Source organism: Bombina bombina, chromosome 5, assembly GCF_027579735.1.
Source record: "Bombina bombina isolate aBomBom1 chromosome 5, aBomBom1.pri, whole genome shotgun sequence".
Classification (NCBI taxonomy): domain Eukaryota; kingdom Metazoa; phylum Chordata; class Amphibia; order Anura; family Bombinatoridae; genus Bombina; species Bombina bombina.
In genome coordinates this window covers 731658406-731683403 of record NC_069503.1, presented here as the reverse complement: position 1 = coordinate 731683403, position 24998 = coordinate 731658406, and the positions used below count along the sequence as shown (strand labels likewise).

Genomic DNA, 24998 nt, shown 5'->3' with positions numbered 1-24998 from the left:
TTTCCTAATCATTCCTAGAAGATTTTGATAGGCCCTTAACGGAGCTTGTCCCTGATTGGTTATTTGGGAGACGTTTCCCTGATTGGCTTTTTTGGATTTGCATGTTTTAAACAGTCGTTTGGCTGTCATACCAGTTTTAATCCACGAGGGGGCAGCAGATAACCAGAAATGCAGACTCACTATCAATACTGCTACTGCTTAATATCTCACCTTAAAATGTTTATTCAATATACTATTTCTTTTTTAAGGCACAATAAGTCAACGGATCATCTTAATTACTAATGGGATATTCACCTCCTGGTCAGCAGGAGGAGGCAAAGAGCAGCAGAGCTGATAAATAGCTCCTCCCTTCCCTCCCACTCCAGTCATTCTCTTTGCCTACGTTAGTGATAGGAAGAGGTAAAGTGAGGTGTTAGATTAGATTCTGCAATCAAGAGTTTCTTATTTTTAAAGTAGTGCCAGTGTGTGCTACTTTTTCTAGGGTGTAGCTGTAGTCCATATTAGTCTCTTCAGTAGAGCTTTGGTGGCTTTAGAGCAATGGGAACTTGTGGGACATAATTCTCACTGCGCCTCCCATACATTGATGCTGCCCTTCTCCTGATAGCCTAAGTATGATGACTCAAGTTTTATCTTTATCCACAGGGCTATGGGAGGTAGAGGACCACCTAAACCTGCTAAGCTGCCCTGCTGTCGGGCAGATTTCAAAGGTAAGTGCTGACCTTTTTACTCTGGGTCTGAAGCAAAAGGAGAAAATTCAGGACAGAGGAAGCATAGCACTTTACTGGGACATATAATTCATATATATATATATATATATATATATATATATATATATATATATATAATTTTCCTGGAAAAAACGGATGCACTCTCAGGTCTTTTTAGTGAAGGAAAAAATCTTTAATGTAACGTTTTCAGGGACTTCCTCCCCGTCATCAGCATAAGTTTTGTGTCAAACAAGCAAACATTTAAATCAAAACATGTAATTAAACAATTTCAAATACCTGTGTTGAAATCAGTGAGCTGGCGCCTAAACAGTGCATTTGGAGCGCATCTCCTGCGTTCCACTGTGTGCATACCGGAACTAACTACACTTCCTGTGTTTCCGACAATTGAGGTCAATAACTAGAATAATAAAATTGCAACATAAAATGTGCTTCAATATAAAGTTAGTATGCAACACATATCGTGAAAGAACTTAAGTGTACCATTCCTGGTTGTGACATAAATGTGCTTAAATTGTGATATCACTAAATCCGCTAAATGCTGTTCTGTGTCCCTCTGTTCTTATTACAAAGCCAACGTGCAACTTTTTTTCGTTTATTTATGCTATTCGCATATCTATCTGCAAGCATTTAGACTTGCTATTAAAATATCTCTTGTGCCCAAGAAGTTTGTAATGTTTATTGTCTTGCTGAGCGTCTGATTTGTTTGTGCTGCTATGGTAACCGGCTACTGCCGGATCTATTTGGCGCACTGGTCTATGGTAGTATGTGCACTCTAAGGACCGCTATATCGAAGATGTTTTCCCCACTAGCTGGGTTGGACCAAGGTCCTCAAGTAGTAAATGACATGATTATTGCTACTGCTATATGTGTGTATATTTCACCAACATTAACTACTAGTAGCAACACGGGCACAATAAAAATGAACCATAGAGCTAGAACTTAAATACATTGAGAGGGACATAAGGGAAAATAAAAATAAAAACGAACGTAAATGCACAAATAAAAAAGATTCACACCAGTATTTAACAATATTTCATACAGCTATGGTTTACACTACATGTATATCCCATAGTCTGGTGGACTTGGTCAAATGTCCGCAATGAAAAATGTGCTATTAGCACTCAGTTCTGTCTCTGTACTTCCTATTGTCCGTGGTGGTCGACTGACTTGCTGTACCTGCATGCAAGTCTACATATAGAATTGATCCCAATCCCAGTTGCGTTATTTGTATGGTCATCTATGCTAGCTCTCAATGAGACCTTTTGTTGGATTTCATCTTCCCTTAGTTGCATCTTTCCTTGGTTGGTTTATCCTTTCTGTACGTCATTCCCAATTTCTTCTTGTAGGTCACTCGTACCCATTCATTGTTTTAATAAGATGTTGTTTTTATTTCATTCCTCTGTTATTTAGGGTATAGGTATATATGACTGTAGGGCTACTTATTTAGATAGTCTGCGGAGCCTTTTTTATGGCTAAGTGGGGGGCTGTGCACTATAAGTTGGAGGGAATCACTCCCGTGTCCCCCTCCACTATAAATGTGCTGTAAATGTTGGATAATCTACCCCAAGAGGGGCCTGATTCACAACATAGAGCTACAAAAGGTTCCTAGAGCCTCCAGCCGTACCCTAGTTTGTTGCTCCCCTCTATATAAGTGCCTTAAAGTCTGGAGGAGAATTTAAACCTCCTGGGGCTATGGTGCCCAACCTATATATCCATTCTGACTCTCGCCTTAAGAGGGCTTTGTTGCGATCTCCTCCCCTATCTAAAGGGGGAATGTGATCAATCAGAATGTACCTTATAGTGGATACTTGGTGTGCCATCCGTGCACAATATCTCTTACAGAATTTCTTTCTTTTCTGAACCTACTCCTCCTAAAGTGTTTGCTGTTTAGGAGTCTGTTGACAATGGTCAATCTATGCCACAAATTTCTCCTATAGTGTCCCACAAACTTTTATGGCCCACATGCAGTGCCCTACGTTTCCTCTCACACTCCACCCAGGGTTACTCTGCATTTCATGCATATTGTGTTTCCCACGTGGTAGAAAACATTACTAGAGGAATTATTTTCAATCATTTAGTTGATTCAGTAGTTGCTATTCCGAATGTGTGTTCCTTGTTATCTGATAGAGGAAGATTCTTTGGGATTATATGAGAGAAAAAATTCTTCAGACTCTAATGAATAATATCTTCGATCCTGAGATTTTCTTTTTAAAGATATGAGTCCACGGATTTCATCCTTGTGGGATTACGCCTCCTGGTCAGCAGGAGGAGGCAAAGAGCACCACAGCAGAGCTGTATATATAGCTCCTCCCTTCCCTCCCACTCCAGTCATTCTCTTTGCCTGTGTTAGTAAGTAGGAGATGGCAAAGTGAAGTGTTTGTAAAGATTCTTCAATCAAGAGTTTATTATTTTTAAAGTAGTGCCAGAGAGTGCTACTTTGTTCTAGGGTGTAGCCTAGTCCAGATCAGTCTCTACAGTAGAGCATTTGGTGGCTTTAAAGCAATAGGAACTGGTGGGACATAATTCTCACTGCACCTCCTATACATATTTGCTGCCCTAATCCAGATAGCCTAAGCATTTTTAACTCAGGCTTACCTTATTCTACAGGGCTATGGGAGGGAGAGGACCTCTTAAACCTGCTGGACTGCCATGCGGTCGCACAGCATTCAAGGTAAGTGCTAACTTTATTATTTCTGGGGACATCATTCTCTCAGAAGAAAGTGAGCACTACTTTTCTGACCAACACATATTAAGGGCATAAGATAGATGGACTCTTTATTGTGATGGGACTGTGGTCTCTTCTTGAGGAAGAGCTATGTTATACAGACACTGGGGCTGGATGGCAAACAGTGTTATTTCTCCAACATTGGTGTGTCCGGTCCACGGCTTCATCCTTGTGGGAATATCTCTTCCCCAACAGGAAATGGCAAAGAGTCCCAGCAAAGCTGGCCATATAGTCCCTCCTAGGCTCCGCCCACCCCAGTCATTCTCTTTGCCGTTGCACAGGCAACATCTCCACGGAGATGGTTAAGAGTATGTGGTGTTTAGTTGTAGTTTTTTATTCTACTATCAAGAGTTTATTTTAAAATAGTGCTGGTATGTACTATTTACTCTGAAACAGAAAAAGATGATTTCTGTTTGTGAGAGGAAGATGATTTTAGCAGACAGTAATTAAAATCCGATTGCTGTTTCCACATAGGACTGTTGAGATGAAGTAACTTCAGTTGGGGGAAACAGTTAGCAGACTTTTCTGCTTACGGTATGACTAGCCATATTTCTAACAAGACTGTGTAATGCTGGAAGGCTGTCATTTCCCCTCATGGAGACCGGTAAGCCATTTTCTTAGTCTCAAACAGAATAAAGGGCTTAATATGGGCTATAAAACTGGTAGACACTTTTATGGGCTAAATCGATTGCTTTATTTGGACATTTTATACATGTTTATGCTGATAATTCACACTTATAAACTTGGGGAACGTTTTTTAACGTCAGGCACTATGTTAGACACCTTTTCCAGTCAGGAAGGGCCTTCCCAGTTGTAGGCTGAGCCTCATTTTCGCGCCATTACTGCGCAGTTGTTTTTGAGAGCAAGACATGCAGATGCATGTGTGAGGACCTGAAAGTAGTTGGAAAAGTTCCTAGAAGGCGTCATTTGGTATCGTATTCCCCTCTGGGCTTGGTAAAGTCACAGCAAAGGCTGTAGCTGGGACTGTATAGGGGTTAAATCTGTAACCGGCTCCGGTTTCGTTATTTTAAGGGTTAAAGCTCTGAAAATTGGTGTGCAATACTTTTAAGGCTTTAAGACACTGTGGTGAAATTTTGGTAAATTTTGAACAATTCCTTCATATTTTTTCACATATTCAGTAATAAAGTGTGCTCTGTTTAAATTTTAAAGAGACAGCAACGGTTTTGTTTTAAAACGGTTTTTGTGCTTTATTGACAAGTTTAAGCCTGTTTAACATGTCTGTGCCTTCAGATAAGCTATGTTCTATATGTATGAAAGTCAATGTGTCTCCCCCTTCAAAATTGTGTGATAATTGTGCCATAGCGTCCAAACAATGTAAGGACAATACTGTCACAAATAATGAAGTTGCCCAAGATAATTCATCAGATGAAGGGAGTAGACATTGTTCTACATCATCTCCTCCTGTGTCTATACCAGTTTTGCCCACGCAGGAGGCCCCTAGTACTTCTAGCGCGCCAATGCTTATTACCATGCAACAATTGACGGCTGTAATGGATAACTCCATAGCAAATATTTTATCCAAAATGCCTGCATATCAGAGAGCGCGATTGCTCTGTTTTAAACACTGAAGAGCAGGAGGGCGCTGATGATGATTGTTCTGTCATACCCTCACACCAATCTGAAGGGGCCATGAGGGAGGTTTTGTCAGATGGGTAAATTTCAGATTCAGGAAAATTTCTCAACAGGCTGAACCTGATGTTGTGACATTTAAATTAGAACATCTCCGCGCACTGCTTAAGGAGGTGTTATCTACTCTGGATGATTGTGACAACTTGGTCATTCCAGAAAAATTATGCAAGATGGACAAGTTCCTAGAGGTTCCGGTGCACCCGACGCTTTTCCTATACCCAAGCGGGTGGCGGACATAGTGAATAAGAAGTGGGAGAAGCCTGGCATACCTTTTTGTTCCCCCTCCTATATTTAAGAAATTATTTCCTATGGTCGACCCCAGATAGGACTTATGGCAGACAGTCCCTAAGGTCGAGGGGGCAGTTTCTACTCTAAACAAGCGCACTACTATTCCTATCGAGGATAGTTGTGCTTTCAAAGATCCTATGGATAAAAAATTGGAGGGTTTGCTTAAAAAGATTTTTGTACAGCAAGGTTACCTTCTACAACCCATTTCGTGCATTGTTCCTGTCACTACAGCAGCGTGGTTCTGGTTCGAGGAACTAGAAAAGTCGCTCAGTAGAGAGACTCCATATGAGGAGGTTATGGACAGAGTTCACGCACTTAAGTTGGCTAACTCTTTTATTTTAGATGCCGCTTTGCAATTAGCTAGATTAGCGGCGAAAAATTCAGGGTTTGCAATTGTGGCACGCAGAGCGCTTTGGCTAAAGTCTTGGTCAGCGGATGTATCATCCAAGACAAAATTGCTTAACATCCCCTTCAAGGGTAAAACTCTCTTTGGACCAGAATTGAAAGAGATTATCTCCGACATCACTGGGGGAAAGGGCCACACCCTCCCACAAGATAGGCCTTTCAAGGCCAAGAATAAGTCTAATTTTCGTTCCTTTCGTAATTTCAGGAACGGACCGGCCTCTAATTCTGCATCCTCTAAGCAAGAGGGTAATGCCTCACAGTCCAAACCAGCCTGGAAACCGATGCAAGGCTGGAACAAGGGTAAGCAGACCAAGAAGCCTGCTACCGCTAACAAAACAGCATGGAGTAGCCCCCGATCCGGGACCGGATCTAGTGGGGGGCAGACTCTCTCTCTTTGCTCAGGCTTGGGCAAGAGATGTTCAGGATCCCTGGACGCTAGAAATGGTTTCTCAGGGTTATCTTCTGGAATTCAAGGAACTACCCCCAAGGGGAAGGTTCCACATGTCTCACTTATCCTCAAACCAAATAAAGAGACAGGCGTTCTTACATTGTGTAGAAGACCTGTTAAAGATGGGAGTGATACACCCAGTTCCAATGACGGAACAAGGAATGGGATTTTACTCAAATCTGTTCGTAGTTCCCAAAAAAGAGGGAACCTTCAGACCAATTCTGGATTTAAAGATCCTAAACAAATTTCTCAGGGTACCATCGTTCAAAATGGAAACCATTCGAACGATTCTACCCACTATCCAGGAAGGTCAATTTATGACTACCGTGGATCTAAAGGATGCGTACCTACATATTCCTATCCACAAAGAACATCATCAGTTCCTAAGGTTCGCCTTTCTGGACAAACATTACCAGTTTGTGGCCCTCCCATTCGGATTAGCCACTGCTCCAAGGATTTTCACAAGGGTACTCGGGTCCCTTCTAGCGGTTCTAAGACCGAGGGGCATTGCAGTAGTACCATACTTGGACGACATTCTAATACAAGCGTCGTCCCTTTCAAAAGCAAAGGCTCATACAGACATCGTTCTGGCCTTTCTCAGATCTCACGGATGGAAGGTGAACATAGAAAAAAGTTCTCTGTCTCCGTCAACAAGAGTTCCCTTCTTGGGAACAATAATAGATTCCTTAGAAATGAGGATTTTTCTGACAGATGTCAGAAAGTCAAAACTTCTAAGCGCTTGTCAAGTTCTTCATTCTGTTCCACGTCCTTTCATAGCTCAGTGCATGGAAGTAGTAGGGTTGATGGTTGCAGCAATGGACATAGTTCCTTTTGTGCGAATTCATCTAAGACCATTACAACTGTGCATGCTGAAACAGTGGAATGGGGACTATACAGACTTGTCTCCAGTGATTCAAGTAGATCAGAAGACCAGAGATTCACTCCGTTGGTGGCTAACCCTGGGCCACCTATCCCAGGGAATGAGCTTCCGCAGACCAGAGTGGGTCATTGTCACGACCGACGCCAGTCTAGTGGGCTGCGGCGCGGTCTGGGAATCCCTGAAAGCTCAGGGACTATGGTCTCGGGAAGAGTCTCTTCTCCCGATAAACATTCTGGAACTAAGAGCGATATTCAATGCTCTCAGGGCTTGGCCTCAGCTTGCAAAGGCCAGATTCATAAGATTCCAATCAGACAACATGACGACTGTTGCGTATATCAATCAGGGGGGAACAAGGAGTTCCCTGGCGATGAAAGAAGTGACCAAAATAATACAATGGGCGGAGGATCACTCCTGCCATCTATCTGCGATCCACATCCCAGGTGTGGAAAACTGGGAAGCGGATTATCTGAGTCGTCAGACATTCCATCCGGGGGAGTGGGAACTCCACCCGGAGATCTTTGCCCAGTTGACTCAATTATGGGGCATTCCAGACATGGATCTGATGGCGTCTCGTCAGAACTTCAAGGTTCCTTGCTACGGGTCCAGATCCAGGGATCCCAAGGCGACTCTAGTGGATGCACTAGTAGCACCTTGGACCTTCAACCTAGCTTATGTGTTTCCACCATTTCCTCTCATTCCCAGGCTGGTAGCCAGGATCAAACAGGAGAGGGCCTCAGTGATCTTGATAGCTCCTGCGTGGCCATGCAGGACTTGGTATGCAGACCTGGTGAATATGTCATCGGTTCCACCATGGAAGCTACCTTTGAGACAGGACCTTCTTGTTCAGGGTCCATTTGAACATCCAAATCTGGTCTCCCTCCAGCTGACGGCTTGGAGATTGAACGCTTGATTCTATCAAAGCGTGGGTTTTCAGATTCTGTGATAGATACTCTGGTTCAGGCCAGAAAACCGGTAACTAGAAAGATTTACCATAAAATATGGAAAATATATATCTGCTGGTGTGAATCCAAGGGATTCCCATGGAATAAGATAAAAATTCCTAAGATTCTTTCCTTTCTGCAAGAAGGTTTGGATAAAGGATTATCTGCGAGTTCTCTAAAGGGACAGATTTCTGCTTTATCTGTCTTACTACACAAACGACTGGCAGCTGTGCCAGATGTTCAAGCATTTGTTCAGGCTCTGGTTAGGATCAAGCCTGTTTACAGACCTTTGACTCCTCCCTGGAGTTTAAATCTAGTTCTTTCAGTTCTTCAAGGGCTTCCGTTTGAACCTCTACATTCCATAGATATTAAGTTGTTATCTTGGAAAGTTTTGTTTTTGGTTGCTATTTCTTCTGCTAGAAGAGTTTCAGAGTTATCTGCTCTGCAGTGTTCTCCGCCCTATCTGGTGTTCCATGCAGATAAGGTGGTTTTGCGTACTAAGCCTGGTTTTCTTCCAAAGGTTGTTAATAACAAAAATATTAACCAGGAGATAGTTGTACCTTCTTTGTGTCCGAATCCAGTTTCAAAGAAGGAACGTTTGTTACATAATTTGGACGTAGTCCGTGCTCTAAAATTCTATTTAGAAGCTACAAAAGATTTCAGTCAAACATCTTCTATGTTTGTCGTATATTCTGGTAAAAGGAGAGGTTAAAAAGCGACTTCTACCTCTTTCCTTTTGGCTTAAAAGCATCATCCGATTGGCTTACGAGACTGCCGGACGGCAGCCTCCTGAAAGAATCACAGCTCACTCCACTAGGGCTGTGGCTTCCACATGGCCTTCAAGAATGAGGCTTCTGTTGATCAGATATGTAAGGCAGCGACTTGGTCTTCACTGCACACTTTTGCCAAATTTTTACAAATTTGATACTTTTGCTTCTTCGGAGGCTATTTTTGGGAGAAAGGTTTTGCAAGCTGTGGTGCCTTCCGTTTAGGTGACCTGATTTGCTCCCTCCCTTCATCCGTGTCCTAAAGCTTTGGTATTGGTTCCCACAAGTAAGGATGACGCCGTGGACCGGACACACCAATGTTGGAGAAAACAGAATTTATGCTTACCTGATAAATTACTTTCTCCAACGGTGTGTCTGGTCCACGGCCCGCCCTGGTTTTTTTAATCAGGTCTGATGAATTATTTTCTCTAACTACAGTCACCATGGTACCATATGGTTTCTCCTTTTTTTTTTCCTCCTTTCCGTCGGTCGAATGACTGGGGTGGGCGGAGCCTAGGAGGGACTATATGTCCAGCTTTGCTGGGACTCTTTGCCATTTCCTGTTGGGGAAGAGATATTCCCACAAGTAAGAATGACGCTGTGGACCGGACACACCGTTGGAGAAAGTAATTTATCAGGTAAGCATAAATTCTGTTTTTACTCCCGCGGTCTTAAAATTAAATATGCAGACCGGGAGAGGGCTAACTTTTTTATTTTCTGGACAACAGAAAGACAAGTTTCAGAAAGCAGTGTTTTTGAGTTACTCCTTTGGGCGCTTGTGCTACCTGACATGCGGTAGCATACTTGACACCAATTTACTTTATTTTATACTGTTAGTCTATCTCCCGGTGTTTGATCTATAAGGATCCTAATGGCGACCGGGAGATTGAGCACTGTGACGCCCACGATGGGCGGAGTTGCTTTCACGCCGTTTTTGGGCTCATTTGTTAGGTCTCAGGGCACAGTCAATCAATGTGCCGGGAGTTGGAGTCCTGTCACGCCCACGAGGGGCAGAGTTACTTTCGCACCGTTTTTGGGCTCATTTGGTATGTCTCGGGGCACTGTCATTCAAGGTGCCGGGAGATGGAGTCCTGTCACACCCACGAGGGGCAGAGCTATGTGGATATTGCGCTCTACACCTCCATTATGATTCCGGAGGGAAGAGTTTTTCACAAAACTAGTGATGTTTATTGTTTCCTTGCAATTTTCATATGGAATTTTTGCAGAGGACACATGCAGGTGCTGTTAGCACTGATACACGGTATCAGACTTAAGCAATATTAAACGGTTTAAAATTGCAGTTTCTGATAGTATTTGTAATTTTGACAGAATGGCTTACTATTTTAATTTCAATCCTGCACGCATAATGGAAGGTGACAGTTTGAAATTTACTGTGAAAAGCACTCACAAAAATAATGTTGCTTTTAACATTTAAAGAGACAGTAACGTTTCTTTTTATCTGTTATTTTTAAAATATTTTGTTCAATTCATCCTTTGTGACTTAGGATAGAACAGAAGCACACAAAAAATAGTTACTTTAAAATTTAAATAGACAGTAACATCTTTTCATGTGTTAATTTTTATTATGAATACTCCTAATGCGATGGTTTTTGGGAGTCCGTTGACACTGATCAATACGTGCCACAAATTTCTCATATAGTGTCCCATAAGACTTTTTCTGGTCCACATGCAGTGCTCTGCGGTTCCTTGCAATTTTCATATGTAATTTTTGCACAGGACATGGTTGCCTTAATGTACATAGTGATGTCTATTGACAGCAAGGTTAACATGCTAATTGGATTGTTCCTGACACAGAAAAAGAAGTTATAGTGACAGTAATGTTTTTTTGGTGTCAATTTTTATTAAAATTATTATTTTTTTCTGAACCTTCTCCTTTTCAGGTGTTTGCTATTTGGGAGTATGTTGACAATGGTGGCTTTATGCCACAAACCTATAGTGTTCACAAAATGTTAGGGCACACATACAGTGCCCTGCGCTTCCTCTCATACTCCGTCCAGAGTTTTATCTTCGCATATTATGCATTCTATGTTTGTCCCACGTGGAATTATTTTCAACTTTGGCACTATCCGGTGTAATCTATCCTAGTGCGTCCAGTGAGTTATAAGGAATGGAATAGATCGCATTCCCCTATACTTAAAGAGATGTTTCCCATCACCGACTTAGCTAAGGAGGCTGGGCAGACATTACCTAGGGTGAAAGGAATAGTTTCTAGCTTAGCAAAGAGAATTACTATTTCCTTAGAGAATAGTTGGATTTTTTCAAAGGTTATATGGATAAAAATTGAAAAAGGGATGTACACCAGGGCTTACAATGGCATCCAACTGTGTACTTTAATACCGTCATTAGTGCAGCGGTATTTTGGTCTGATACTATTAAGTCAGAAACTCCAGGATAGGATAAAAGCTATAAAATGGCTAATTCCTTGATTTCAAATTCTTGCCTTGAGGTTATCAAAATGGGAGCTTAGGTTTCAGGTTTCTCTGTCCCAGCTCACTGAGTTTTATGGTTAGAGCCTTGTTATACAGATGTATGCTCTAAGTTAAATTTTTTTAACGATTCATTACAAGAAGGCCTTGTTGGAACCTGTCTTGATGGAGATGTTGTTTTTTTTTTTGGAATTTTAAAAGAAAGAATCCAATTAGCCTGCTGTTGAATCAAGGACAGCATGAAGAACATGTTCCCGCTCGGGATCGGATAAGGCTTGGGTTCGAGAAGTTCAGAATCCCTGGACAATGGAAAAACGTAATTTATGTAAGAACTTACCTGATAAATTCATTTCTTTCATATTAGCAAGAGTCCATGAGCTAGTGACGTATGGGTTATACATTCCTACCAGGAGGGGCAAAGTTTCCCAAACCTCAAAATGCCTATAAATACACCCCCTCACCACACCCACAAATCAGTTTAACGAATAGCCAAGAAGTGGGGTGATAAGAAAAGTGCGAAAGCATAAAAAATAAGGAATTGGAATAATTGTGCTTTATACAAAAAAATCATAACCACCACAAAAAGGGTGGGCCTCATGGACTCTTGCTAATATGAAAGAAATGAATTTATCAGGTAAGTTCTTACATAAATTGTTTTCTTTCATGTAATTAGCAAGAGTCCATGAGCTAGTGACGTATGGGATAATGACTACCCAAGATGTGGATCTTTCCACGCAAGAGTCACTAGAGAGGGAGGGATAAAATAAAGACAGCCAATTCCGCTGAAAAATAATCCACACCCAAAATAAAGTTTAAATTTTATAATGAAAAAAACTGAAAACATAAGCAGAAGATTCAAACTGAAACAGCTGCCTGAAGTACTTTTCTACCAAAAACAGCTTCAGAAGAAGAAAACACATCAAAATGGTAGAATTTAGTAAAAGTATGCAAAGAAGACCAAGTTGCTGCTTTGCAAATCTGATCAAACGAAGCTTCATTCCTAAACGCCCAGGAAGTAGAAACTGACCTAATAGAATGAGCTGTAATCCTTTGAGGCGGAGTTTTACCCGACTCAACATAAGCATGATGAATTAAAGATTTCAACCAAGATGCCAAAGAAATGGCAGAGGCCTTCTGACCTTTCCTAGAACCGGAAAAGATAACAAATAGACTAGAAGTCTTTCGGAAATTCTTAGTAGCTTCAACATAATATTTCAAAGCTCTAACTACATCCAAAAAATGCAATGATTTCTCCTTAGAATTCTTAGGATTAGGACATAATGAAGGAACCACAATTTCTCTACTAATGTTGTTGGAATTCACAACCTTAGGTAAAAATTCAAAAGAAGTTAGCAACACCGCCTTATCCTGATGAAAAATCAGAAAAGGAGACTCACAAGAAAGAGCAGATAATTCAGAAACTCTTCTGGCAGAAGAGATTGCCAAAAGGAACAAAACTTTCCAAGAAAGTAATTTAATGTCCAATGAATGCATAGGTTCAAACGGAGGAGCTTGAAGAGCCCCCAGAACCAAATTCAAACTCCAAGGAGGAGAAATTGACTTAATGACAGGTTTTATACGAACCAAAGCTTGTACAAAACAATGAATATCAGGAAGATTAGCAATCTTTCTGTGAAAAAGAAAAGAGAGAGCAGAGATTTGTCCTTTCAAGGAACTTGCAGACGAACCTTTCTCCAAACCATCCTGAAGAAACTGTAAAATTCTCGGAATTCTAAAAGAATGCCAGGAAAAATGATGAGAAAGACACCAAGAAATATAAGTCTTCCAGACTCTATAATATATCACCCTAGATACAGATTTACGAGCCTGTAACATAGTATTAATCACAGAGTCAGAGAAACCTCTTTGACTAAGAATCAAGCGTTCAATCTCCATACCTTTAAATTTAAGGATTTGAGATCCTGATGGAAAAAAGGACCTTGCGACAGAAGGTCTGGTCTTAACGGAAGAGTCCACGGTTGGCAAGAGGCCATCCGGACAAGATCCGCATACCAAAACCTGTGAGGCCATGCTGGAGCTACCAGCAGAACAAACTAGCATTCCTTCAGAATCTTGGAGATCACTCTTGGAAGAACTAGAGGCGGAAAGATATAAGCAGGATGATAATATAATAGGATGATAATAGGTGACAATGCATCCACTGCTTCCGCTTGAGGATCCCTGGATCTGGACAGATACCTGGGAAGTTTCTTGTTTAGATGAGAGGCCATCAGATCTATTTCTGGAAGTCCCCACATTTGGACAATCTGAAGAAATACCTCTGGGTGAAGAGACCATTCGCCCGGATGCAACGTTTGGCGACTGAGATAATCCGCTTCCCAATTGTCTATACCTGGGATATGAACCGCAGAAACTAGACAGGAGCTGGATTCCGCCCAAACCAGAATTCGAGATACTACTTTTATAGCCAGAGGGCTGTGAGTCCCTCTTTGATGATTGATGTATGCCACAGATGTGACATTGTCTGTCTGAAAACAAATGAACGATTCTCTCTTTAGAAGAGGCCAAGACTGAAGAGCTCTGAAAATTGCACGGAGTTCCAAAATATTGATCGGTAATCTCACCTCCTGAGATTCCCAAACCCCTTGTGCCGTCAGACCCCCACACAGCTCCCCAAACTGTAAGACTTGCATCTGTTGAGAATACAAATAGAAGATAAGTTAAGAGTGGAGCGCCAACAAAGGCAAGGTCTAGTGTGTGTGTGAGGGATGTGTTCACACTATCTTATATGGGGGCTATATCCCTGTGATTAACTGCAAAGGTTAATAATGGTAATAAAATGATAAGGATAAAAGTAACACAATTTTAATACAAACACAAATTACATCACTAAACATGGATCCATGGTACATAAAAACATTATATATATATATATATATATATATATATATATATATATATATATATATATAGACAATTCTAAAAAACACAACACTTAAAATATAGGTTTGAATACCAGGGGGAATGTGTCCCTCCAAGAGAAAGTTACGATATTGTTAGAACTAATATGGGTATGTAAATCGTAGAGGTGGTTGGACTCAACTACCCTCTATAACATTGGGTTCAGGGCTACCCAAAAAATGGTTCAAATCACTGGTAGGTTGGTTCCTACTAGTCTGATCGATGCAATATACAAATTGTACAGAAGCAGAAAAATATATATAAAATGAGAAAATACAAATAAAAATTCACAACGTGGTGTGTCATATGTGAAAAAAAGGGGAAAAATGGTTATAAAAGGTGATCAGATTGTACTAGTGTGTACACAAACTAGTGTTGATCAAAAAATGATTCCAAAAAGTGATAACAAAAAATTCTTGAAAAATAAAACTATAAACCTGTGTGAAAAAAATATGTGTAAAAAAATAAGTGACAAATCACACAGTGAGTGATGTGTGAGATGGTGAGTGGAAAAAGAGTTTGTGTAAAAAAGTACAAAATACAAATAAATACAATAAGGAAACAAATATATATTCCTAGAAAACGTCCCCAAAAGGCATAAAATGAAACTCAAATTAGTTCCAAATTAGTGTCCATAAAAATCAGATGGTGGTGACATTATGGTGATCCTGATAGAAATTGTATCCAAAAATAAATGAAAGTTAATGGTTCCGATAAATAGTTAAAATCCTCAAGATTGTGCAATAGATAAACAGTTCAAATCCTTGATATCAAGGCAAAGAAAAATGGGGTCTTGGGTGTATATATACTTAATAACCTCAATTATGAGAGGATTCAGTTGATTAGATATTGTCCTATGTAAGGGATTTGATAAATTATAGGTCACTCTGTATATTTCATAAAAGATCTTTTGGCTAGACTTATATCGGCATTTTGCAACTAGTCATTTTGATGATCTCAGGATGTTGTCTATTTTAAATTCAATAAGTGGGAAAGGTCTTCCTTGTTAAGACCTTTGGGAAAAAGGCAATCTAACTCGAAGATCCATCTTGACTCTGATATCAGGAGTTGCTTTTCATAGTCCCCTCCCCTCCAATTGGGTTTGATTATTTGGATTCCATAAAAACTTAGATCTTTCAAATTGCCTTTATGTCGGAGTGCAAAATGCCTGTATAGGGCAGTCTCTGTGTTGCCATGTTCAATTTGTAATAGGTGTTCCCGAATCCTATCTTTCAGGCACCTCGATGTCTGGCCGACATACTGGAGGCCACAACTGCACTGTACTATGTAGATTACTCCCTTATTGCTGCATCTAATAAAAAATTTTTATTACGTGTTTCTTATTCGAGTAGTGAGAGAAGAAATGTCTAATCTTCAGGCCTCTCTTACATGCCTTGCAGCTGGGGCATGGGAAAAAGCCTTTGATGTGTTTGCCTGATACATCCCTCTCTTCTGCTGGTCTTAAGCGTGGAATACTTGGAGACAGTATAGTCTTAAGGTTATTCGATTTCCTGTAGATGAATCTAGGTCTATCCATGAGTGTCTCTCCTATAATGTCATCGTTCTTAAGTATATGCCAATGTCTTTCTAGAATTTTCTCTATAGTTCGCATATTCTCACTGTACTGAGTGATAAAGGCGACATCTATAGAGTTGGTGTTGTTTTCGATCACATTTTCCTTGTTCCTGTATTTAAGTAGTTATTTGCGGTCTCTTCTTCTTACTACTTCTATGTCCTTATTTAGTTTATCTTCTCCATATCCTCTTTCCAGAAATCGTGACTTAAGTTCTTTCGCCTGTGTTTCCCATAGGGTTGAATCCGAGCAGTTCTTCTTTAGTCTCAGTAACTGCCCCTTGGGTATGTTCTCCTTCCATCTTACGTGATGGCAGCTGTCCCTGTGGATGTAATTGTTACAATCCACGGGTTTGAAGTATGTGGAGGTCTTAAGTTTCCCATCTTCTACTGTTATTTTCAAATCCAAGAATGTGATTTCCGTACTGCTGATCTCATGGGTGAATTTTAGGTTGCAGATGTTATCATTCATGACACTGATGGTATGTTCGAGGTCTTCCTTGGATCCTTTCCATATTAAAAGGATGTCATCTATGTATCTATGATAGGAGACCAGGTCCGCGCCGGCTGGGCAGGATTCCCAGAATATATGTTCCCACTTGCCCATATAAAGATTCGCATAGCTCGGCGCGAACCTGGTCCCCATAGCTGTACCGCACAGCTGTCTATAAAACTTCCCATCATGGTTAAAGTAGTTGTGTCAGAATAAAGTTGATTCCCTCTAAGATAAATCTCTTCTGGAGTTCCGGCACTGTATCATCCTTCCCTAGGAAGTATTCTATCGCCTCCCGACCTCCTTCATGCGGTATACTGGTGTACAAGGAGGTGACGTCACAGGTGACGAGTAGATAGTCTTCCATCCATTCTATGTTTTCCAATATGTTTAATACTTGTGTGGAATCTCTTATGTAAGAAGGTAATTGTATCACATATTTCTGTAGATTCCTGTCTAGATATTCAGACAGATTGCTGGATAAAGACCCAATGCCTGATATGATGGGTCTTCCCGGGGGGTTGATGAGTGTCTTATGAATTTTGGGGAGGTAATAGAAGACAGGGGTGACAGGGTGTTTGATGTTAATATAACGTTGTTCTTTATTGTTAAGAATTCCGTTGTCGTGTGCCTCCCCTAATAAGCCTTCTAATTCATCCTTATACCCTCCTACGGGATTGTTTCTCAGGACCTCATAAGTCTCCTGGTCGGATAGAATCCTTCTGCATTCTGTACTGTAGTCCTCTTTCATGAAATGTCGCTTTAGCGTCAATTTCCTTACAAACTGTTTGATATTAACAAATGTATCGAATTTGTTGAGACTTTTGGAGGGTGCGAAGGAGAGTCCATAACCTAAAACTAAATTCTCCTGCTCTGTTAAAGTGGTAGTGCTGAGATTGAAAATCCCTTTGGGCGTATCTTTCTTCTCTGGACTTTTGGACTTTGGTTTTTGCTTGTTGGTGTTTATTCTCCTTCCGCCCCTCTTTCCTCTACGATTTTTCTTTTTTCCATAGGATGTTGGAAGTCGTCTGCATTGGAATTTTTTCTTTTTGTGGAAGTCCTTTCTAATTCCTTGGTTGTGATCTGATGTTCTTCTAAAAAATGTCCTGAAGTTGAGTTTGTAAGAGTGGTGCTGGGTTTCTCACTGATAACCCTGTTTACTGGTGTACTGATCGTGGGTCTCGGATCTTGTTGTATGGTCACCCGATTCTGTGGATCCATAGATTTCGGTTGGTTGCCATTGGGCGTATTCCTATAACCTTAGTATTCCCTCCTACTGTAGTTATAGTTGTTGGAATGGTAATTCTGGTAATTCGGGTATTGTTTGTTAAACCTGTTCGGTGTGTATGGTGTTTCCTCAGGTCTAGTATCGAACTGTCTTCTTTCATTTGATCTGGTGTGGTCACTCCCATAGGTAGATCTGTCATAGTTCCTCCACCTTGGATAATGATCATATCCATATGTAAATTTCTCGTCTGGATTCCAGCGAGGGGAATGGAAGTTCTCCCTTAAGACTATACTGTCTCCAAGTATTCCACGCTTAAGACCAGCAGAAGAGAGGGATGTATCAGGCAAACACATCAAAGGCTTTTTCCCATGCCCCAGCTGCAAGGCATGTAAGAGAGGCCTGAAGATTAGACATTTCTTCTCTCACTACTCGAATAAGAAACACGTAATAAAAAATTAGATTAGATGCAGCAATAAGGGAGTAAACTACATAGTACAGTGCAGTTGTGGCCTCCAGTATGTCGGCCAGACATCGAGGTGCCTGAAAGATAGGATTCGGGAACACCTATTACAAATTGAACATGGCAACACAGACTGCCCTATACAGGCATTTTGGACTCCGACATAAAGGCAATTTGAAAGATCTAAGTTTTTATGGAATCCAAATAATCAAACTCAATTGGAGGGGAGGGGACTATGAAAAGCAACTCCTGATATCAGAGTCAAGATGGATCTTCGAGTTAGATTGCCTTTTTCCCAAAGGTCTTAATAACAAGGAAGACCTTTCCCACTTATTGAATTTAAAATAGACAACATCCTGAGATCATCAAAATGAAGAGTTGCAAAATGCCGATATAAGTCTAGCCAAAAGATCTTTTATGAAATATACAGAGTGACCTATAATTTATCAAATCCCTTACATAGGACAATATCTAATCAACTGAATCCTCTCATAATTGAGGTAATTAAGTATATATACACCCAAGACCCCATTAGGACGCTTTATCAAAACAACTGTACTACCCAGGATGAATGGGGGTAGCCCACGTCAAGTGGACAACATAGAATAATGTAGATGTACCATGGGACAGGTGTGCCCTAAAAATTAGTACCATCGGTCTATAGCCATAGTATATGGACTCTATTGAATGAGTGGCAATTTAACATATATAAAAAGATCATATGGAGTAAGCACATGGTATCAACAATGATTGGAACCAAGAGTCTAGCAGCACACATCCCTTATTCCAACAGAGCCCAACTAGCACCCTATATGTCTTCATATCTCTATGCTCCGTAGTATACCCTAATATACTTATGAGCCCTAAATTCAAGCTTTTACAGAGAGTCTAGTAATACATTATCCCAATTTTGACTGTACTTTACTAGCACCCCTTAGGTTCTCCCCTCTGTGATCTTCCATATTCCCTTATGTATTCTTCTATCAGGGGGAATAGAATGGAAGAGGGAGATTTAAATATACTGATATGTACCACATATGTATGATACTTTAATAGGTGACAAGATCTTACATTCCAATACCAACCCATAAACCATGTAAGAGTCATTTGCGCAATATTAGTCATAAGAAATCTCTAACAGAATAACTTCAGTGTAGACCTGTTTATTTACTCTAAGATGTTTGAGCCATAGTACCACCGGAAATAGACATGGGCACATTACCGAGGCAAAACCACTATCCCTCTGGGTAATGATGCAGAAAAACCAAACTTCCGGTTTCACGCACCCTAACTTCCGGTTTGGCGCATAATTCTCAAACCGGAAGTAGAGGACATAGGTAAACATCCGGTTTAGCGCAAATACCGGATGGGATTGAGCATGGCACACAGGATGGTCATATAAGCATAATAGATGCCAGAAATGTATTATACATGTATAAGCTGGCATTTTGGGTTGTAACAAACATATATTAACTTTTATGAACTTTTATGAACAGAGATACTATATCCGGTATAGGACTGAGACTTCCGGTTTAGCACTTCCGGGTTCAATAGTTAGTTTTGGTGCCAATTAAAGAGAAATCTGATTGGTAACATACAGGTATATAAGTCCTTGCTCACCTAACCATATATTAGTCTTGAGAAAGGCCCAAGCTGTGGGCCGAAACGCGTTGGCAACTATATGGTGAGCTATTTTTCATGATCTATTATTATCTAAACATTACTATACTATGTTATTTTTCTTCTGTTTTTAGGTTTTGAGGATTTCCCAGCCTTCTACTTTTATCTCATTTTTTACCTCACATTGTTATATCTATTTTTCTTTGCCTTGATATGAAGGATTTGAACTGTTTATCTATTGCACAATCTTGAGGATTTGAACTATTTATCGGAACCATTAACTTTCATTTATTTTTGGATACAATTTCTATCAGGATCACCATAATGTCACCACCATCTGATTTTTATGGACACTAATTTGGAACTAATTTGAGTTTCATTTTATGCCTTTTGGGGACGTTTTCTAGGAATATATATTTGTTTCCATATTGTATTTATTTGTATTTTGTACTTTTTTTACCATATTTCTTTTTCCACTCACCATCTCACACATCACTCACTGTGTGATTTGTCACTTATTTTTTTACACATATATTTTTTTCACACAGGTTTATAGTTTTATTTTTCAAGAATTTTTTGTTATCACTTTTTGGAATCATTTTTTGATCAACACTAGTTTGTGTACACACTAGTACAATCTGTGATCACCTTCTTTTATAACCATTTTCTCCAACATAGGTGTGTCCGGTCCACGGCGTCATCCTTACTTGTGGGATATTCTCCTCCCCAACAGGAAATGGCAAAGAGCCCAGCAAAGCTGGTCACATGATCCCTCCTAGGCTCCGCCTTCCCCAGTCATTCTCTTTGCCGTTGTACAGGCAACATCTCCACGGAGATGGCTTAGAGTTTTTTGGTGTTTAACTGTAGTTTTTATTATTCAATCAAGAGTTTGTTATTTTAAAATAGTGCTGGTATGTACTATTTACTCTGAAACAGAAAAGAGATGAAGATTTCTGTTTGTAAGAGGAAAATGATTTTAGCAACCGTTACTAAAATCGATGGCTGTTTCCACACAGGACTGTTGAGAGGAATTAACTTCAGTTGGGGGAAACAGTGAGCAGACTTTTGCTGTTTGAGGTATGACACATTTCTAACAAGACGATGTAATGCTGGAAGCTGTCATTTTCCCTATGGGATCCGGTAAGCCATTTTTATTACATAAGAAAAAAAAGGGCTTCACAAGGGCTTTTAAGACTGTAGACATTTGTATTGGACACCTTATTTTCTAGGGGCTTTCCCTAATCATAGGCAGAGCCTCATTTTCGCGCCTCTATTGCGCACTTGTTTTTGGGAAGCATGACATGCAGATGCATGTGTGAGGAGCTCTGATACATAGAAAAGACTTTCTGAAGGCGTCATTTGGTATCGTATTCCCCTTTGGGCTTGGTTGGGTCTCAGCAAAGCAGATACCAGGGACTGTAAAGGGGTTAAATATAAAAACGGCTCCGGTTCCGTTATTTTAAGAGTTAAAGCTTTCAAATTTGGTGTGCAATACTTTTAAGGCTTTAAGACACTTTGGTGAACTTTGAACAATTCCTTCATACTTTTTCACATTTGCAGTAATAAAGTGTGTTCAGTTTAAAATTTAAAGTGATTCATCCTGTTCCATTAGGAGAACAAGGGATGGTGTTCTACTCCAATCTGTTTGTAGTTCCCAAAAAAGAGGGAACATTCAGACCAATCTTAGATCTCAAGATCCTAAACAAGTTTCTCAAGGTTCCATCGTTCAAAATGGAAACCATTCGAACAATTCTTCCTTCCATCCAGGAAGGTCAATTCATGACCACGGTGGATTTAAAGGATGCGTATCTACATATCCCTATCCACAAGGAACATCATCGGTTCCTAAGGTTCGCATTTCTGGACAAGCATTACCAGTTTGTGGCACTTCCGTTCGGATTAGCCACTGCTCCAAGAATTTTCACAAAGGTACTAGGGTCCCTTCTAGCGGTGCTAAGACCAAGGGGCATTGCAGTAGTACCTTACTTGGACGACATTCTGATTCAAGCGTCGTCCCTTGCACAAGCAAAGGCTCACACGGACATTGTCCTGGCCTTTCTCAGATCTCACGGGTGGAAAGTGAACGTAGAAAAAAGTTCTCTATCTCCGTCAACAAGGGTTCCCTTCTTGGGAACAATAATAGACTCCTTAGAAATGAGGATTTTTCTGACAGAGGCCAGAAAATCAAAACTTCTAAACTCTTGTCTAATACTTCATTCTGTTCCTCTTCCTTCCATAGCGCAGTGCATGGAAGTAATAGGTTTGATGGTAGCGGCAATGGACATAGTTCCTTTTGCGCGAATTCATCTAAGACCATTACAACTGTGCATGCTCAGTCAGTGGAATGGGGATTATACAGACTTGTCTCCGACGATACAAGTAGATCAGAGGACCAGAGATTCACTCCGTTGGTGGCTGTCCCTGGACAACCTGTCACAGGGGATGAGCTTCCGCAGACCAGAGTGGGTCATTGTCACGACCGACGCCAGTCTGGTGGGCTGGGGCGCGGTCTGGGGACCCCTGAAAGCTCAGGGTCTTTGGTCTCGGGAAGAATCTCTTCTCCCGATAAATATTCTGGAACTGAGAGCGATATTCAATGCTCTCAAGGCTTGGCCTCAACTAGCAAAGGCCAAATTCATACGGTTTCAATCAGACAACATGACGACTGTCAACCATCAGGGGGGAACAAGGAGTTCCCTGGCGATGGAAGAAGTGACCAAAATCATTCAATGGGCGGAGACTCACTCCTGCCACTTGTCTGCAATCCACATCCCAGGAGTGGAAAATTGGGAAGCGGATTTTCTGAGTCGTCAGACATTTCATCCGGGGGAGTGGGAACTCCATCCGGAAATCTTTGCCCAAATCACTCAGTTGTGGGGCATTCCAGACATGGATCTGATGGCCTCTCGTCAGAACTTCAAGGTTCCTTGCTACGGGTCCAGATCCAGGGATCCCAAGGCGACTCTAGTAGATGCACTAGTAGCACCTTGGACCTTCAAACTAGCTTATGTATTCCCGCCGTTTCCTCTCATCCCCAGGCTGGTAGCCAGGATCAATCAGGAGAGGGCATCGGTGATCTTGATAGCTCCTGCGTGGCCACGCAGGACTTGGTATGCAGACCTGGTGAATATGTCATCGGCTCCACCATGGAAGCTACCTTTGAGACGGGACCTTCTTGTTCAAGGTCCGTTCGAACATCCGAATCTGGTCTCACTCCAACTGACTGCTTGGAGATTGAACGCTTGATCTTATCAAAGCGAGGGTTCTCAGATTCTGTCATTGATACTCTTGTTCAGACCAGAAAGCCTGTGACTAGAAAAATCTACCACAAAATATGGAAAAAATATATCTGTTGGTGTGAATCTAAAGGATTCCCTTGGGACAAGATAAAAATTCCTAAGATTCTATCCTTTCTTCAAGAAGGTTTGGAGAAAGGATTATCTGCAAGTTCTTTGAAGGGACAGATTTCTGCCTTGTCTGTGTTACTTCACAAAAAGCTGGCAGCTGTGCCAGATGTTCAAGCCTTTGTTCAGGCTCTGGTTAGAATCAAGCCTGTTTACAAACCTTTGACTCCTCCTTGGAGTCTCAATTTAGTTCTTTCAGTTCTTCAGGGGGTTCCGTTTGAACCCTTACATTCTGTTGATATTAAGTTATTATCTTGGAAAGTTTTGTTTCTGGTTGCAATTTCTTCTGCTAGAAGAGTTTCAGAATTATCTGCTCTGCAGTGTTCTCCTCCTTATCTGGTGTTCCATGCAGATAAGGTGGTTTTGCGTACTAAACCTGGTTTTCTTCCGAAAGTTGTTTCTAACAAAAACATTAACCAGGAGATAGTCGTGCTTTCTTTGTGTCCGAATCCAGTTTCAAAGAAGGAACGTTTGTTGCACAATTTGGACATAGTTCGTGCTCTAAAATTCTATTTAGATGCTACAAGGGATTTTAGACAAACATCTTCCTTGTTTGTTGTTTATTCTGGTAAAAGGAGAGGTCAAAAAGCAACTTCTACCTCTCTCTCTTTTTGGCTTAAAAGCATCATCAGATTGGCTTACGAGACTGCCGGACGGCAGCCTCCTGAAAGAATCACAGCTCATTCCACTAGGGCTGTGGCTTCCACATGGGCCTTCAAGAACGAGGCTTCTGTGGATCAGATATGTAAGGCAGCGACTTGGTCTTCACTGTACACTTTTACTAAATTTTACAAATTTGATACTTTTGCTTCTTCTGAGGCTATTTTTGGGAGAAAGGTTTTGCAAGCCGTGGTGCCTTCCATCTAGGTGACCTGATTTGCTCCCTCCCTTCATCCGTGTCCTAAAGCTTTGGTATTGGTTCCCACAAGTAAGGATGACGCCGTGGACCGGACACACCTATGTTGGAGAAAACAGAATTTATGTTTACCTGATAAATTACTTTCTCCAACGGTGTGTCCGGTCCACGGCCCGCCCTGGTTTTTTAATCAGGTCTGATAATTTATTTTCTTTAACTACAGTCACCACGGTATCATATGATTTCTCCTATGCAAATATTCCTCCTTTACGTCGGACCGGACACACCGTTGGAGAAAGTAATTTATCAGGTAAACATAAATTCTGTTTTTTCCCCTTTTTTTCACATATGACACACACCACGTTGTGAATTTTTATTTGTATTTTCTCATATTTTTTATATATTTTTCTGCTTCTGTACAATTTGTATATTGCATCGATCAGACTAGTAGGAACCAACCTACCAGTAATTTGAACCATTTTTTGGGTAGCCCTGAACCCAATGTTATAGAGGGTAGTTGAGTCCAACCACCTCCACGATTTACATACCCATATTAGTTCTAACAATATCGTAACTTTCTCTTGGAGGGACACATTCCCCCTGGTATTCAAACCTATATTTTAAGTGTTGTGTTTTTTAGAATTGTCTTTATAAATATATATATATATATATATATATATATATATAATATATGTTTTATGTACCATGGATCCATGTTTAGTGATGTAATTTGTGTTTGTATTAAAATTGTGTTATTACTTTTATCCTTATCATTTTATTACCATTATTAACCTTTGCAGTTAATCACAGGGATATAGCCCCCATATAAGATAGTGTGAACACATCCCTCACACACACACTAGACCTTGCGTTTGTTGGCGCTCCACTCTTAACTTATCTTCTATTAGTACTCTTCCCGTGGGCATTGGGGGCCCATTTTAGATAGGAGCTATAGGTCCTTCTAGCGCTGTGAGAATAATTCTCTGTTGAGATTACAGTCCAGGTCGGAAGAACTAAAGAAGCCCCCTGAACTAAACGATGGTGATCTGTCCACCACGTCAGAGAGTGTCGTACAATCGGTTTTAAAGATATTAATTGAGATATCTTTGTGTAATCCCTGCACCACTGGTTCAGCATACAGAGCTGAAGAGGTCGCATGTGAAA

General features: G+C 40.7%; 1 protein-coding gene across 1 annotated transcript in view; it reads left to right on the top strand.

Annotated features, from left to right (window-relative positions):
- DEK (DEK proto-oncogene) overlaps positions 1 to 24998 on the top strand; it is a 302150-nt gene that overhangs the window by 91519 nt on the left and 185633 nt on the right. The gene's annotated exons all lie outside the window — the stretch shown is intronic.